Source organism: Chironomus tepperi, unplaced genomic scaffold (genome assembly GCF_022539635.2).
Source record: "Chironomus tepperi strain 1889 unplaced genomic scaffold, CSIRO-AGI_Ctep_v1 contig_393, whole genome shotgun sequence".
In the NCBI taxonomy this organism is placed as follows: Eukaryota; Metazoa; Arthropoda; class Insecta; order Diptera; family Chironomidae; genus Chironomus; species Chironomus tepperi.
The window spans coordinates 467,748-486,132 of record NW_027226515.1 but is presented as its reverse complement, the minus strand read 5'-3'; positions in this window follow the sequence as shown (position 1 = coordinate 486,132).

The window sequence follows — 18,385 nt, the reverse complement described above, 5'->3', positions numbered from 1 at the left end:
CCCAAAGCCCAAATCCCGATTCACAAAATATTATGTCCTTAAGCATGAGAAGAAAAAATTGACAAGAGAGAAATAATCCAAAGAATTATGGCAAGTTGATGTCCTTAAAAGCCAACAACTTATTACGCCTACATATCTCTCGGGAAAGAACTTATTAGCAATTCATTGCTGGAAATCACAAGAAAGCATAAAGCTTAACGAGAAATGAAAGCATTGTTTAAAATTTTATAGTCCTGTTTTATCGTAACACCCGAAAAAGTTTATTGTATTTGTGTCAAAGACTAAATAAAAAGCTTCATTATTTATTTACGTCACAAAATTGTCCAACGAAAAACTTCTCACATTTATAGTAATTTTTTTTCTCAACAACTTTCGCCAACTCGTCAAATAAAAAGAGCGAGAAAAGTTTACCAATTTTCTTCTCATTTAATTCCAGTCTCCCAGACATTTTCATTTAATTTCATGCGTCATAATGAAATCAATGTGAAACGTTTTTCTGTCAGTGGTCCTATAGTCAGAAACTTTTTGAACTTTGTTGACACGCTATATCGACAGTATTTGATTTGTAACTTTTTTAACCCAATAAATTATTGATTAACAAAATAAGTTGAATAATAAAACAAAACAAAAATCAATTTTCATGAATTTTTTGTCATTATCCAGTAAGCTTACTTTAAACAGTTGTCAGCAATCGCCGTAAAAGTAAAACCATATTCACGTGACTTTCACTAGATCAAAAAGGCACCAAAACATGAGAGAAGAAATTGAAGCTTAACAGTCTAAATGAAAATGCGTGGCAGTAAAATTTTTTCATTAATATTACATTAAGTGTATCGTCAAGTATAGCTCCATGAGTGGTAAAAATTTATGAACTAAGAAAATGTGCCTGCTGTCGTTTCTTCTTGTCGCTCCTCTTTATGCTGACATTGCTCGATGGTAAATGAATGTTTTTAAAATAATAAAAATAACAACAATGATGATGATAATGCGTATGCTTATGTGTTGAAAGCATCTTGCTATTCTTGTCTTGAGATACAGTATCCGCTGCATAATTTCAATGTGTGTCTAAAAGCAAGTTAGAAAATCAAATTGTCGTAAAATAAATGACAAAAAAGCTTTTCTGGCAAGCATTAACTTATTCATTAACATGGATGCCAGATTACAGGAACTAAAAAATCCTGATTTATGAAATCAGGTCCACTGATCCATTGATGCCACATCTAGTAAGATAATGTTCGCTACAGCTAAATGAAAATTTGATTGTGAAAAAATGCCAGATTCTACAGAGCTAATCCAAAAGACTTTCAAAAATCACATGCCTCTGAACAGAGGACAAGTGAAAAGTAAGTCCTCAAAAAATCCATTAAATATTTCTCTCAATAAAAGGAGGAAAAGAAATTTTGCAAAGAATGCAGAAAGCGAAACAAGCTATAATAAATTTTTAAGTACCATAATACAAGGGGAAAAAATTATATTGTATTGTCTTCTAACAAGATTAAATGAGAACAACATACTGCTGTTGCTGTCGTTATATGTATCTAAAGCTCGCTCCTAGCTTGCTTTCATCTCCGTGTGGTTTTCTTTTTCATTCCATTATGTTTGTAACCCCCTTTAGCACATCGTACACTATTGCTTAATATTATGTACTTCTTGTCTTTTGTATTGTAACATCATAGAAGTATTAGTGCAAATGACGTTAATATTATTGTTCAAAGGTAATACGATATAATGATATAATTACCATTGCATTTTTCATAATATTCATTTTTAATGAGACAAAAGAAGCAAATTTTCTGCAAGTACCTAGCAGGTAAAAAACAAAACTATTCACTTCAGTGATTGTTTTAGTCACACGACGTTATAATTACAGTTTAGCGGTACTTTAATGGCATTTTGATGTTGTAAATGGATATTTACATTTATTTCTCTAACATAATTGATGAAAATCTGCTAAATGACTGTTTGTTTTCTGGAACTTGCTACAATTGACATGCAATAAATCCATTTATTTTATAAGGGAATTCAGAGGCAAGCATTATTTAAATCATTATTCAGGGACTACTACCTATTAAAAGTGCAAACTTGAAAGTCATTAGAGCTATCAAGTCAATTTTCACCACAATCAGCTCAGAACATAACACCATAATTAGAGATCGTTGTCACGAATAACATTTAAGTGCCTGTTGAGCTCGAAGATGTTATCAAACTGTCATCAACATGATTGAATAGTAAACATGCAAAGATTGATAAATGAATACATAAAATCTCAATTAAATCATTAAATTTTAATTGATTGCTTCTTTACAAAAATAACAAGTTAGTAATGTTAGTACATGTATAGACAGGAGTTCAAAAATAAATTATAGTTTTAAGACTTGACCTTAATGACAAACGAGCATTTATTTAATTGCATGAGACTGACACTAAGCAAATCCCCAAACATGAACGATAACGTGATGGAATTAAAGCATAATGAAATTTAATAATTTAACAAGCTTTCAGGCTTTAACGTAATCACCACCAACATCGTTTCAAAGAAGCTTTCGTTTCATCAAGCATTCGTTATTTACATTATTTCTACGCTCAACATATATTTGTCTATGGTTGACTTTCATAACAAGCATATATGCATACATACTGTGCTATATGAATAAGGTAGGGGAGATGACGAATACAGTAAAAAAAGTCAATGAATTCACTGCTCGTTATTCAGATTTTTATGCAACAGTTATCAAGTAACAAAATTTTGTTGTCTAAACATGCTTCTAGTGGGAATTTCTATCAAAATATTTATTAAAAATGTCATACTCAAAACTATTAACATCGGTCATCTGTTACTCATTCATGTTTTTTTTTTTTTTAACAAATATTTGATCATACCCTTACCTCTTCATATTTTCAACATAAATGCTTCAAAATATTTGCGTATACCAATACATCCATAAGAATTTATTTTTAGAAAAAGTTCTGACTCATGTGAGATAAAAATGCTGCTACTAGTGCTGCTCATACATAAAAAATATTGTGCATTTATGCTGCGAACGAGAAGGGAAAACAGGTAAACTATAATGTATGGTCTTGTATGTGTATACAACATTTATATTTTCATGGTCAGGGTGAGAAAAAATCAATTAACATATATTTTCATGCTGCTTTTGTGTCTCATGAAAGGACTATAGAATGTTTTTTTGTTCCTTTGTGAAAGGAAAAGGTAAAGCGAAGTGTGAAAATTGAAAGGATTTTTTTCATTATCCATTGAGTTGAGGTTTATACGTTTTCATTAATAATATCCGTGAATGAGTGATTAAACAACATGACTGACTGCATAAATAACAACAAAGGGTGTGATTTTAAAGAGCTTCAAAGAATTTAATTGAAAACAAGCTTTTGTAATGCTTAAAAGTTTTCATATTCTAAATTTAATATTTATGTGTCACAACATAACTCTTGTTTTATAAGTTTAGTGCCCTCCCTAATTGTTTCATAAACAGTCGTTTCTGCAAGTAAACAAAACGAGTAAGTTTGTACAAAACAAGATTTATGTAAAAACTGAAGCAATAAATTTTCTCAAAGAAATTGAAAATTATGTCATGAGAATAAAGAAGAGACGATGCAGTAAATATAATTCCCTTTAAATACAATTGGCATTGATTTTTTTTACTTAAACTTCAATAAATAAAGGAAGAGAACGACTATTCGAATTTAATGGACCGTATTGGCTATGAAAAGTGCTTCAATTGAAAGTGGTCTATAAAAATATCTTTAAAGCCAAAAAAAATCTATCAAGATTCAAGGACTGTACTATTATCTAAGAGGATTCTGAATGTCGCATAACTTCCACGAGGATTTTTATGGCTTGATCTTTATGTAATTGGATATTTTATTTTAAGAATAAAGCCAATGAAAGCTGCTTAGTCCACTTCTTTTTCAGTAGACCTTTTGACTCACACATCAAATAAGAATAAATTTTTAATTACATGGCAACAGAATCAATATAGACCAAATAATTCCATCACATATAATAGCACAGAAGTTAACAATCCAAGCAATAAAAGTCTTCTTATTCAACACGTGAAAAGTTTACAATTGCTCTCGATATCGTGCGACATGGGGTCTAGACATAAGCATAACTTTCTGTTCTTATCAAAATAAAAAGAGATATTTTTGATTTTATTCTCTGCAGTATTAGAAGGAAAAATCTCATTAAAAGTGCTAAAGTAAATATTGATGATGTAAAAAATACATCACGTCCATTTTATATCAAGTATTGAACATGCAGTGAAAACAACAACAACAACATACACATTGTCAACTAGACAATAAATCTCTGATGTTCTACCATTGAGTTCCAATGGCAATAAGGAATGGAATAAATAGCACACATTGAAAGAAAAAAGTCATTTTCAAATACAATAAATTCTCATCAATGGACATAAAAAGGCATAAAAGGCACAGTATATCAGTGAGAGTGAATTTTCTTTCATGAGAATTTAAAGGTTGACTGCCAAAATAAGGACATTTATTAGATGTCTTCTTTCACAGATGTTGTACCTACATTATTCAGAGAATTGAACGATATTGTCATTTATTTCAAGTAGTTATATAACTACATCTTGACATACATACCTAAAAACTTCATTTCATTGCTCATTTCCCTGTGTAATATCATCAAAATGCTAAGATAATAAGTACGTGATGCTTTAAAAAGTGATAATCATTTTTATGATTTCAAATTGATGACTCTCATGCGAATTACCTTTAAAGCAAAAATGTACTAACATTGGCATCATTAAAATGAATTTGGATCTTGAAGAACTTTACAAGATATACGCACACATAATCGCAAAGACTCAAGGATGAAAAGGGAAAGTAAAAGGAAACAAAAATTCATCTCATTCTTTTATGGATTCTAAAAATAATTGGATTTTATACATCACGAGAGTAAAACAATTTTCTAACGCTTCAAATGTTCATTATTACGATCGATTTAAGATGTATACTTTCAGCTTTGTAGCACAATATCTGTCTCGCATCAACAATCGATATAACATGACTTAATATTGTTAAAGAGAATTGTAATGTAAGATCAACAACAAAAATTGTGGGGAGAAAATAGCGATGAGACCACGTATCACACGCTCGTATGCACAAAATATCTGCAAGCTGATTTTTTGTTACTTCATTTTATGAATGGTTTGGTGTTCATCTTGAAATTCGTAGAATTTCTCGAATCATCGTCATGTGACTGTGCTTTTAATCCCGAGAGACACAAATGGAGAATTCCATGGAGTTTCAAACTCTCCGCTTAACAAAGGCTCAGTGATATGGCCGGAGGAGCCATCATATAGCTAAAAGCTCAATGAAAGAGCTTTCTTAACGTGTATCGCTCGGGATTATATATTCGGGGATTACAATCTATTATCGAATTATTCTCAAAAGCTTAAAATAGAATGTGAAGGCGATAGCTTCAATCTTTCAATAAATCTGTCATGTCTGTAAATGGAGATTGAAATTATTTTGAAGGAATAGCGAAATTAAATTTATATGAGATAAGGTAAGCTTTTTTATAAAATAGAAATCGACAGCTGTACGTTTCTCAACAACGAAATTGAAATAAAAAATCCATCAAAAATTCATTTTTCAACAAATTTCATTTCGTTATTATTTATCATTCCTATTTGAAGCAGAAATTCTCCTCGGACTTTTTAGATAAAAAATATATTCGTACCTAGAAGATGGAAAAATCACCTTAATTATTTTTCATTTTTTCGAGTCTAAATTTTCCATTCACAAACAGAATGAGTTCATTAATTATGAGGAAAAGTTCTATCTCAAAATGAATTTTTATTTCATTTCTAGTTTCCACATTTTCCTGGGTTTCTTTTGTATATCCATATTTTGTCGCAAAGACCTCAAATCGTTTTTAAATCTGTTCTTATTTATCCTTAAAACTTTTATCAAAATATCCTTATTTTAATAAATCCAAAAATAAATCTAATAAGGATAATTTCCATCGGGCCTTATTCACTTGCAAGTGTGGCACGGAAAAAAGTTTAATGAAATTGTTTCTTTTTTCACAACATCTGCTATGCTTTTTTTATGGTTATACCTCAAAAATTGAAAAAAGAAAGCTTTGCAACATTTCATTTGGATAGGATAGAATCATCATTAAAAATATGAAAAATGAATTTTTTCACTTCCTCACTTTTGTGTGGCTCTCTCTTTTCATAGCATTTAATTACTATGGAGCAGCACCAGAGTGATATGTATAAAAATTTATGATAGCAATCTTTTATAGCTTGTAGCCATGCAGCATTAAGTTTCTTTATTATTTAGAATGGCAAGTAAAGGGAACCAAATGAAATTTTATGTTTTGGCTTTAAAGGAATAAAAACATGAATTAATAAGAGCTGTCACTCAGCTCCAGAACCTAACCGTCTTTTAATCTTAAAACAGCAACAGTTAAAAGAAATTTCGCATAATTATTCATTCATCATTAATTTATCTTTCCGACTTCATTAATGTGACAAATGACTTTCCCTTGAAAATTTAAAACCTCTGCTGTATTCAAGCCTCATTTATCCCATCAAAAAATAGTAATGAAATACCCAAAATAGAGTATTAATTTTCCAAAAAAATATATATTTTTCCTAATATTCGCACTATAAAACATTTCAGAACTTAATTTGTAATTCTTCTGGTTGATGAATGGGGAGAAGAAAGAAAGATGGAGATAGAAGGATGTAACAATATCCAGATCTACCCATTAACATTTTAATTTATTTACCATTTGTTATATTCTATTTATTTTCCCTTTTCTGAAACTCTTATGGCTTGCATGATGGTATGAAAAATCCTTTAAGTGCTTTATGCAAATTAAAAATTATTAAAAAAGTTTTTTTTTGTTCCGTTAATATATTATATTTTTTTGGGTAGATAAAAAAAAGTTTATTTAATCAAAAATTGACCAAAATATCTATTTTTAGTTGTAAAAGACTAAAGGTTCCTTTTCTTAGATGGATCACATTTGATAAAGTTTTGTGGGAAATTATCCATTTTAAAAAGATTTTAATAAAATTTTTATTTATTATGCTTATGATTCTGAATGAAGAATTGAAAAAAAAACTTTTAAAACCTACATCATGGTATTTCAAGCATGTATTTATAATTCGTACTTACTTACTTCATTTATAATTCAACCTCTTTTACACAAACAAAACAACAAAATTTAACAAATAAATAAATAATGAATCATTTTCAACATCATTTCCAATAATTCTCCGAAAATTCCAAACGTAGGTTGGATCTAAAATTAAATATAATTGTAAGGAGTGATTTACGAATATTTTTAATTCATTATGTCCATCATTTAATTATTCGTAATTATAAAAAAAATCTCAACCCAAAAATAGCGATAAAGCTTTGCAGGTTTGGCTCATTATAATTCATAAAGTCTCAAATGCCATCAATTAATTAATCATACTACAATTATTCCGTGACGCTAAGTCATTCTACGAAATTTATTTTTACTGAAAGTCAACTGTGGCAAAAGAAATTGCATTGCTGATAGCCAACAGTCATTACCCAACTCTGTGGGAAAAATATGAAAATATTTGAGCATGGAAAGTCACAAACAATATATCTTAATAAGAATGAACGAGCCACAACAACGATAAAGATAATGATTATATCATCAACAAAATTCAACGGAAGTGAACAAATAACAAAGAAAAGTCATGCAAAATAGTTGACAGTTTACTTAAATGATGGCCTCAGGTTTTAAAAGCTGCCTTCTGCAATGAAATTTCTTTCTCGCTTTCCTTTTTTTATATTTCATTACTTACATGCGATGCCTTCATGAGTGACACGTGATTTGACAGTTGTAAATATTCTCACAAGTCCATGACAAAAGGCACAAAAGCTTTTTCGTGTTTTTTATTTTTTTTTTATTTTAACTGTCGAAATTGTTCCATGGTGTTGGGCATTAAATAAAGCAATTTTTATTGTGACTGCTTCCTCTCTTCTTTTTATTTACCTTTATTGTTGTTGCTGTTTTTCTCTGATTATAGTGATTTTTATCTTTATTTCTGCTAACACTACCATCATGTATGTGAAAGTCTACACTTTTTTTAAGGAGGTTTCAATTCATATTATCATATCAAACTTTTATTGTCGTATGACGAGAGGAGAAGCACGTAAAAAAGCCTTTTTAAAACATTTTGAAAGGACATAAAACAAAATTGCGATGTTTTTTTCTTCCCTCTCTCATTTCGACGAGTGCCATTTTGGAATCACTATTATAGTATTATTAAATTTATTCTTTCTTCACCATTTTATTGAATCTATCATAAAAAAGGGATTTTAGTGCTTTTCGATAGTGACGAAAGTTGATCATTTGATAAAATGAAAATAATCGCTTGGTTGATTCTGTGATTTTATAGATATTTTAAGAACTATGATCGTTGGAGAAATCGATTATTTTATTTGAAGATATCATAATGAAATTATATAGCTAAATGATGATAGTTATAGACCATATTAAAAAAAGTTAAATTTTTAAATATCTATGCAATCTCTTAGTTGTCACATGGGCGACAAAGAGCTCATGGAAGGAAGGGATTGGGAATTGGCAAGTGATTGAGACAGCTTTAAGCGACATCTATGGAAGATCTGTATGGCAACCTCTTCAGCAAAATTGATTAGGTTCAAGCTTGAAGCCTTGACAAAATTAGTTTTTAATATAAAATATGAAATTAATATGGTTCAATGCCGATACTTCCTCAAATATTTTTTAAATATTTTTGTCCCAGAAATCACATGGAAACCAACAAATGTACTTAAAGGCAAACAAATTTTAAATATCTCATTTCAGACAACAAAATGAGATATCTCTTGGCAACTCAGATTCTCCCCTAGCATCCCTCGAATACGCATAAAAACCATCTTTTGAAATTAATAGACACAAGGTCCGGTGAATTTCGATTCATATAACTTAATATCAGTCAAAGGTCAGTTCACTGTGTGGAAAATTAAGTACTTTAATCGATGATAATATAAATATATAAAAGAGAAAAAGCGATTAAAAAATAAATAATGATTCAACTTTGGCCACAATGAGCTTTACCATTTTCAATATTTTGTTTTTTCTCTGTCTATTATTATTTTGTTATGGTTTGGTCTCATGCTAAATTGTCGAGCAATGAAAATAAAAAGGATTGAATGAGTGCTTTTATGTGATCTTTCCTTATATTCATCGAAGCGTTATACACAACACACGAAACATTTGGAAGCGTTTAAAAGTCGTAAATTCTCGTTTATGTTTTACTGGGATTTCTTTCGCTTTTTGCTATGCTTTTTGTAGCACAGGTTTGTATTTATCAGCAGACTGTTTTGTTATTATTTCGACTTTTGGTTCATTATTGTTGCAGGTTCCATATATAGATGTGATTATTGAGGTGGAATGTGACAAACAATATTATATCTGAATAATTACAGATCGTGGGAAATTATGCAGGTGTTACGCTTAGGCTTTAATGTTTGTGTATAGTTCTAATGCGCTTAATTTCTTATAAACCGTTGTTGCATATCCACCTTGCATGAAAAATGAAAAATAAATTTTTATTACTTATTTTTCCCCCCTCACATATGAAACTAGCTCTGTGGAAAAAAATTCTCACATTCAATGGAGCTGCTGTTGCTATTTAAAGTTTCGTCATCCATCTGAAAACTTTGTTGTATGTTATGTTGGGTATGCTTAATATTAACACAAATATTGCTGTTATTTTCTTCTATTTCGGAATTGCTGTTGTTTTTTTCTATTCAAATATTTAATAACAAAAAAAAAGGAAAGTAAAACTTTTTACGTGAAAAAGTTTGTTCTTGATTTGAAAAAAAGGAAGAATTTTTTTTGTGAAACTTTTTAGGTTTCGCAATTGAAATTCACGATGTGCCTTTTGTTTCTTGTTTTTTAGAAGTTGTTAAATGTATTTTGAGATTGTAATGGATCCATAAACAGATTTTTGAGCATTTACATATGTTGAGATTTTGAAGTGGACATGCAATTTTTAGGGATATTTAAGCACTGATTGAGAAAAGTTTTGTCAATGAATAAATCATTTTTGTGCTAGTAAAAATGCTGAATGGAAATTTGAGTATCTCAGCTTTAAATTCATTCAATTGCCAGAACTCGTTAATTTATTATAAGGAAATCCCCTTAAGCATGATGAAATAAATTAAGCCAGCATGTTTCAATTATTCTTCGTAGAAAGAAATAAACAAACAAAAAATGACATTAAATCATACACACAGTAGGTTCTTGACTTTATACAATTGTGGGATATTAAACACACTTTCTAATTAAACATGTAATAAGTAATGGCAAGGACTCGGTAATGAGGAAATTTTTCATGCTTTATTCTGACGTCAAGACTCTAGAAGCAGGAAAAGGGTGCGGAAACATCCAAATGCTCATTTTATAAAATTAAATTCAATTCCATTGATTTTTTTCCTACCCAATTTGCTTATTGTAAGTCATAATGGACACATTATTTAAATATTTAATAATATTTTCAATTCAAGGAAATGTTTGCTGATAATATAGAACTGAATTTATCGGTCAATAAAGAGTTATTAAATTAAATTTGACTTCGTGGAAGGCGAAGTTGCTTTTAATAATGACTTTTCATAAAATGAGTAGACGAACGAGAAATTGAGGACATTTCCTCTGACATTTTACTACTTTATTTGCTAATTGACAGCTTTCTTAATTGCAATCGAAAGTTCTTCTTTCATTTTTACATTTTTATACAAAACTAAGGTTGATGTTTTTTGAGTTTGTTAGAAGTAATGTTTAAAGGTTAAAATGCTCAAATTTCTCATTGTCGTCAGAGGAAGTTTGATCTTTTCATCACCGCTTTCTGAACTTTCTATTTGTCTTCTTGCTACCTCTGCTCTACATTTTGTACACGCACTAACAGCATGAAAAAAAATTCTTATTGGTTGTGTTCGGAAATCCTCTCAAATTGATTCTGAAAAATAAATCTATAAGAAGAAGGTACAAAAAGATTTTTTTGTATCGTTCGCAAATCTTTCTTAGTTTATACTATAAAAGAAGAAAAGAGATAAAAAGGAATTAAGTGAAATATAGTTTCACAACTACAAATTTATATTCACAACGGCAAGCTGAATAACAATAATTTGTACTTGATATATAATCGGAACTTTTAATTAACAGAATCAATCGTTCAAAAATATAATTTCAAGAACATACAATTTTCTACGTCTCATACTAAGCTTTTACGTATTTTCTTTCAAATTCAGACTAACGTCGATAAGGATAAAGTTACTTTCCACTGAAATACTCGCTCCTCGTTTCCATTTAACTTTCTGAATAAAATGTAGCTTTCAATGAACAAACGATCTAGTGAGAAAAAAGTTTAAAATACTTTTACCACCCTTATTATAAATGGTTTGGCATGAAAGAGCATAAAACACATAAAAATGAAGAAGAAGTAGTAAGGGATAAAGTGAAAAATAACCGTATTATTTCTTCTTCTTTATGGTTTACTGGATTAAAGATTATGGAACGAAATTATATTTCACTAAGCTTTGTGGAATTGCAACAGTTTTATAAAATAAAAGTTTCACATCCAAAATGCTTTCATTGTGTTAAATCAACTCCACCTTTAACATTTTAGATCAATTATAAAGTCAGTCTATGTCTGTGCCTTTGCTAAACAAAAGCGAGAGTATACATATATTGTAGTACAGCAACGGAATATTGAAAAAGGAAGGCTTGAAAATCAAAGTGGCTTGAACATTCAATTAATACGTGATATTCTGAGATTGACAACTACTCGATGCCTCTCAATAAAATATTCTATATGTGTGGCGACTAAACAATGAACTGTCTCTCATTCACAACAATAGTTGTCGGTAAGCGTAGAAATGGCATATATAAAAAGTATTGTAGTTGAGTAAATAAAAAACTGGAAAAAAAGCAGACAACATAGCAAATGAATAAGGGCATGAAATGGTGAATGTAACATGATGTATATAAAATCGCAAAGTCATTAAACTAAATGAAATTCTATTTAATATTTTCTAAACATCAAGAGGTTTTCTGGATGAATGTTGGTTCTATTATGGACATTTTGAATATTTATATTAAAATTATGGAATTACAACAACTTTCAATCCAGAATGACTTTATTCAAAACCGATAATTTTTAAAAATATTTTTAACAAGCCATTAGAAAATGCTCCATAAAGCTACAAAAATATCTGTACCATCCTACTTTACATGCATGATTTTACGATCATAAGGACGATAAATTTCTTGACGAGGACAATAATTGTTCAAATATTTTAAAAGTAATCATGACTATACTAAATTTAGAGATAAGTTTCAATACAAGCTATTTAATGATTAAAGACTTTTCTTAAATTCAACAGTTTAAAAATAGGCCAATAATTCAAGTTAACATTTCAGGAATTACAATGGAAAAATAAAAATCAAACAATGCATTCCTATATAGCATATAATCACGTATTTCAGCTATTATATAAATGAAGTATCAATTTTCAAGCCATCATCATTATCATCATTATTATCCCTGCATTGTTATAAATTTCAATTGAAGTCATCCGATTTGTTGCAGTTTAATCCTCACCACACGGCTTCTTTAATCTTCATGCACAATGAATATTCATTGTTAAATGCTTCCTGTATAAGCGGCAAAATGCAGCTATGATTTCATTGTGCAAAAATGCTTGTAAGTGAAACCAACGTTGATTATGATACACAACTCTATAGAAGAATTAGTGAAGACAAAGTGAAGCCGAAAAAAATTATTTATGAATATGTAGTACAAAAGAGTTATTTTAAATCCATTCTGTGCCATGTCCTAAGTTATGAAATGAGTAGTATTAAAATGGAATTAATGAATGTGAGTATTCGTTATACACACAAAAGAATGCTTAAATGAAGCATGAGATTAAAGCGAATCCCAATTGCCATACTGCTGCACGGGGATTAAATATTCTGCAGTGAAGATTGTCAATGCATAAACCGTCTTAGAAATCTAATTTCTTATTTTTGCTTTAGTACTGAATTTTAAATGTTAAACCATAACTATGAATATTAGCAGAAAATATCATTCAACAACGCCATTAAAGATCGATAAAACTTTAATTACTTTTTATTTTCTCATAAAATTTTATCGAGACTTAAAATGAGTGAATGAGAACCAATCGATAAATCATGAACAAAAGAGCGAAAATATAAAAGCGGAAAACCAATAGAAGCAGAAAATGAAGCCAACAGAAATTAACTTTTAAGCAAATCACTTCATAAAAAAGAAGGAAGATAAGAACGATGACTTATCATTTGTTGAATGTTGAATAAAATGATATGGAAAGGATGGAACTAGAAGGATAAGAGAAAAGGAATAAAAATAAAAATGTTGAAGGTTTGTAGACATAGAATGGAAAGGGGGTTCGCTGATAAACGAATAAAGGAATCAACCATCCGGTTGCAACCACAATAAAAGCGTCAATTTAATGATTTCCCAAGATTAAAAATCAAAAAGTTCTTGTCATTCTCATCTCCCAATCGATTACTATTCTTCAACGGACGAAATATAGAGAACAATGTCACATATGCAACATAGTCGTAGTAGTAGATGTAGGTGACATAAGAGAATTATGTGAAAACATTCGAGTCACGGATTTCAGGAAACAATGCTTTAATTTACGTTCACTGTCATACATCAAAATTAATGTCACAATCTTTACGAGCTCACATACCATAGCGTGAAGAGAGTAAAAATACGCGCGTAAACTTTGTGACAATGAAAAATCCTTTTCAATTTGGGCGCACAAAATAAAGTAGCAAAAATATCGAACAACAACAACAAAAGAATTTATTTTTGTGATATTTTACGTCATCTTTATTCTTTTGTACTCAAATGGACGTACAAAGAAAGCTTTTAACAAGAATATTGAGGTGTCATGTAATTTTATGGATCAATTTGGGCTACTTGAAAGTTCGGCGTTTTTTCCTTTTGTGTCACTTTAGTTTGCAAATGAATGTATCAAGTAATTTTGTGCTACATTTCACATTCGCTCTGGTCACTCACATCCAATATACCTTTTCTCATTTACTTTATTCTTTCATATTCATGCGTATAGTGTGAAAGTGAGAGTTGTATCATTTATGATATATTTCTATCGTAAACAGCGCCTATTGTCATTTTTTATAGTAGAAGAAACAACAATGGGAGCTGTAATAGAGATGAATGTGAAGATGTCATGAGAGTAGAAAAGGGAAAAAGGGATAAGTTAATAGTTATGGCTAATAAAGTTAACGCAGTAAACAAAGCTGTTTATGAATTATTTAACAGGAACAAAAGTGAGCATTATAATAAAAGAGGTCGTTCGGTAGGACACATTTGATGTGTAGAAAATTTAATGACTTTAATTAAAACAACTTGTAATACTTAATTCTATTTGTTCTAGTTTTATGTTAGGCAACAAAATTTCATGAATATTAAGTTGATAGATTTACATTTTCTTACTTCAATACTCTTTGTAAATTTTAAACTAGGCCGAATTTTAATGAATATTTACATATTGACTTCCTTCTTATATTGAGTTCAAAATTGTCAATTTTATTCTTCTAAAGATGTTTATTAGAATAAGCAATTTAAAGTTACTCAATCAAGTAACACATGAATTAAATATTTTAAGTTCATTCAGTATTGCCTTTGTTCCTAGAAATTTGACTAAACCGATAAAAATTGTCATACATGTAATCCCCCAATAATGTATTAATATAGTCATAAAATACATTGTCGAATTTCCTGAAACAAAAAAGAGAAAGAATGGAAGCAGTAGTTAGGAAAAAATTCAATTTCAATATCCTTGTGTTATCTTCTCAATATATACGATATAATTTCTGATATTAATGGTAGTTTATAAGCATTTCGCATTCATAGCCGATGGAAAAGTTGCTTACGTTTGATAAAATTAATCTTCATAGACGACAAAGAAATAGAAGAAAAGAAAAGGAGACAGATAAAGTCATGATCGATACAAATTTATTATTATTAAGAATTTATTGTGTGTTAATAGTCGTACATACTAAAGATATCCATTGGATGCCATAAACTGTTCATATAAAGTCATTACGAAAATGTCTATAGCTATTTGATACACATAGCCACGCATTTTGATACGTCTATCATGGTTAACTTTTCCGTCCTATTTATAGAAAGCTTTAAGCGTTAGCCTACATTTTCATATCCATTATTCGAACAATCAATTAAATTATCAGAATAAAAGTGTTTGAGCAAAACCGATAAATTTGTTGGTCTTGCATTATAGCCGACAGCACAATTATGATCAGAAAAATAAGAATAATGATGTTAATTCTATGTCCTTCGATTGAATTTTCATGAGCATGTTTATGAAATTTTCAACTCATTTCCTGATGTTTTTAATTTTTTCTCTCCGTTTTTCCTGCATGTAGAGTTAAAGTAAAGGAAAAAAAACTAAGTAGAAACTTTTTATCATCAGTGAAAATACCCCCGAGAAACTTTCTAATGCATTTTAATTAAAAGTTCTTTCTTGAGAAAAGAAAAGAATGAGATGAAAAAAGAGAGAAAAACATCCAACATAGATCAAGAGTAAGGGAATTTCCCTTGCCCTTTAAAGTCAATTTCAGGCAAGAGTAGATAAAAGCGTAAAGCATAATGGCAATGTACTTCAGATTTTTTTTTCCTTTCTCTAGTGTATGATTCATGACAATGACGATGATTGTTGATGATGATGCTATAACTCATGAGAGATGAATAAATGCGATTGCGCACTATTTCCAATAACTTTCCAAGCTTTTTTTGTATATTTTTTTACTCTTATTTACATTTTTCATCTCTGGCATGGTTACATATTTAGCATACTCTCGAAAATTGTTGAATTAAAATTTCCAAGTCAGTGGGTTTGCATGTTTTGTTTATTTCGAGTGCATTCTTTTCAATTAACTAGGGAGATGAAATATTTGTTGCCCATAAACTATGAAAAATAAATAAAAGCAATTTTTCATTTTGAAATGCATTGGAATTTTAGTGTTCTATATTACAATAAAAACTTTTTCTCGACTAAACCTTTATCGACTGAATTAAAGCACTTCTATTATTTCTTGAATTCATTTCATGCATCAAATGGTAAATGACTTATTGCTTTAACTATAGCTCTTTGACATTTCATTTTTATGCGAAACGAAAACAAGATGAAGTAAGGGACACGCACATATAAAGCTTTCATGATTCTCAAATATTTTCGTAAGGACCTTCATGAATCTCCTCATCTTAATTATATGAACTGATTTTTCACTCTGAATAGAGCTCAATGTCTTACAATAATGACAGTTAAGTAGATGGAAAAGTGTGTGTGAGAATGAAAAAAAAAGAAAAGAAAGTATCAGTGCTAATTAGATTCGTGAGCTTTCTCGCTTACTCGTCCCTTTTCAGTACAAAAAAATAATATTGTGAGAGTGTCTGGCTTGTACGTATTGCGTTAATTAGCATGAGAAAAAAAGTTTCGGCGATGGAAATTTATTTAAATTATCATGAGAAGGGAGGACATGATTTGGTTGATGCCTGCGAAACCACCCTAATGGGAATGTCTGCATGATGTATGCGTACATTATCTTATTCTATTTACATGCTTTGTTAAAATCATATTTATTATGACAGAGCAGTCACACGTGCCTTTATGAAATAAATTTTCTTCTTTTTCCATCCACACGCACTTCTTCTTTACTTTCATCGAAAATGAGAAAAAATGGGAAACAAAATTGTTGTAATGGGAAATTTATTATGTTTGTCTTGGCAACAAATTATATAAGGTGAAAATAATATTCAAAGGGATTGGCACCTGACGTTGCCAGCGGAAACATAACTGAAAGAAGAAGAAACTTTTTAAGCTCATGGCAAAAAAGTAATTGAACGATTAAAAGCTAGGTTGTTATTAATAGACAGTAACCTTTAATATTCCGATTATTGTGGTTCAAATGTATGTTTGGTGTTCATATATAAAGGTCAAACTTTATAAATGGTATGAATATTTACTCAAAATTTGATATGTCTTTTCTTGTGGGAAGAATAGTAGACAGAGTATTTTTAGAAAGAAAGATGTAAAGGAGTATATGCAAATAAGCACAACTGCACAACAATAATAGAAAAGGTTTATTCAATAATGATCATGCAGTTCACTTAAAAATGTGTTTACAGTCAAAATAGCCATTGTTTATTCGTAAATCAAAAGTCCTACGCATCAAGTCTTGTACAAACATTCGCCAACACATCTCTTTTATTTGTGAACATCTAAACATCCAACATATTCGAAAACATATTTTCATGTGGGACACAGTTCACAAATTTCCTCATATTAAATTTTTCTGAGAATCAAAATGCCTCAAAAGATTCTATACCTTTAATTTAAAGGAACCTTAATAATTCTGTATGCCCTTAAAGTTATGTTAATTTATGTAACATGATCAGTTGCGCTCAGATAAAGGTAAGAAAAATATTAATAATCTCTGAGGTAACCCTGAGAAAGGACAATGCCGCCGAATACAATGATAACGTGTGCGTAAAAAGAAAAGAATGCAGATAAAATTACTTTGAATGGATACTATATTAAGACTTTATATAATCTTTTTAATATCATCACAATAAACAGAACAGAAGGAGCATGGCACATATTAATTTTCATTATGACTTATTCAATGTCATTTATCATAATTTTTACAACATTGTGCCATCATTTATACAGTGGCACTAAAAATATATATGTGCGTATGAAAACGTGTAACATTTTATATCTCTTCCCCTTTTTAACACAATCCCACTTGAAATATGTATGTCTTGTGGCATTTTGTCTTTAATTCAGATAAACTTGCTTCTTTGTTTTTATTTTTGGACTTTTTTTTCTTCTTTATAAAGTGCTTAGAAGGCTCAACTTTACACTCAAGCATTCTTTACGTTCAACTCTTACATATGTGAATAAACATGTCACGCAAAGGCTCATCTTTTTACTGCTGTTACTTTTTTTGAATGAAAAATTTCATCTTGTTGTTGCTTTATAATATTATCAGCATTTTTTGTTGTTGTAGCAACTGGCAAATCATTTATTTTTTTATGCTTCTCTTCCGCTATGTGACAATTTCAAATCATTGGGGAGTTGTTAAGGGATTCTTTTTGAATTTCCAGGAAATGAAATAAATACGCAATCTTTAAAGCTACTTACCTGAGTGGCACAAATGACACGCAGCTAAACCTCTGTAATTAACACCAAATGGAAGCCGCTTTCATGTGGTATTTAG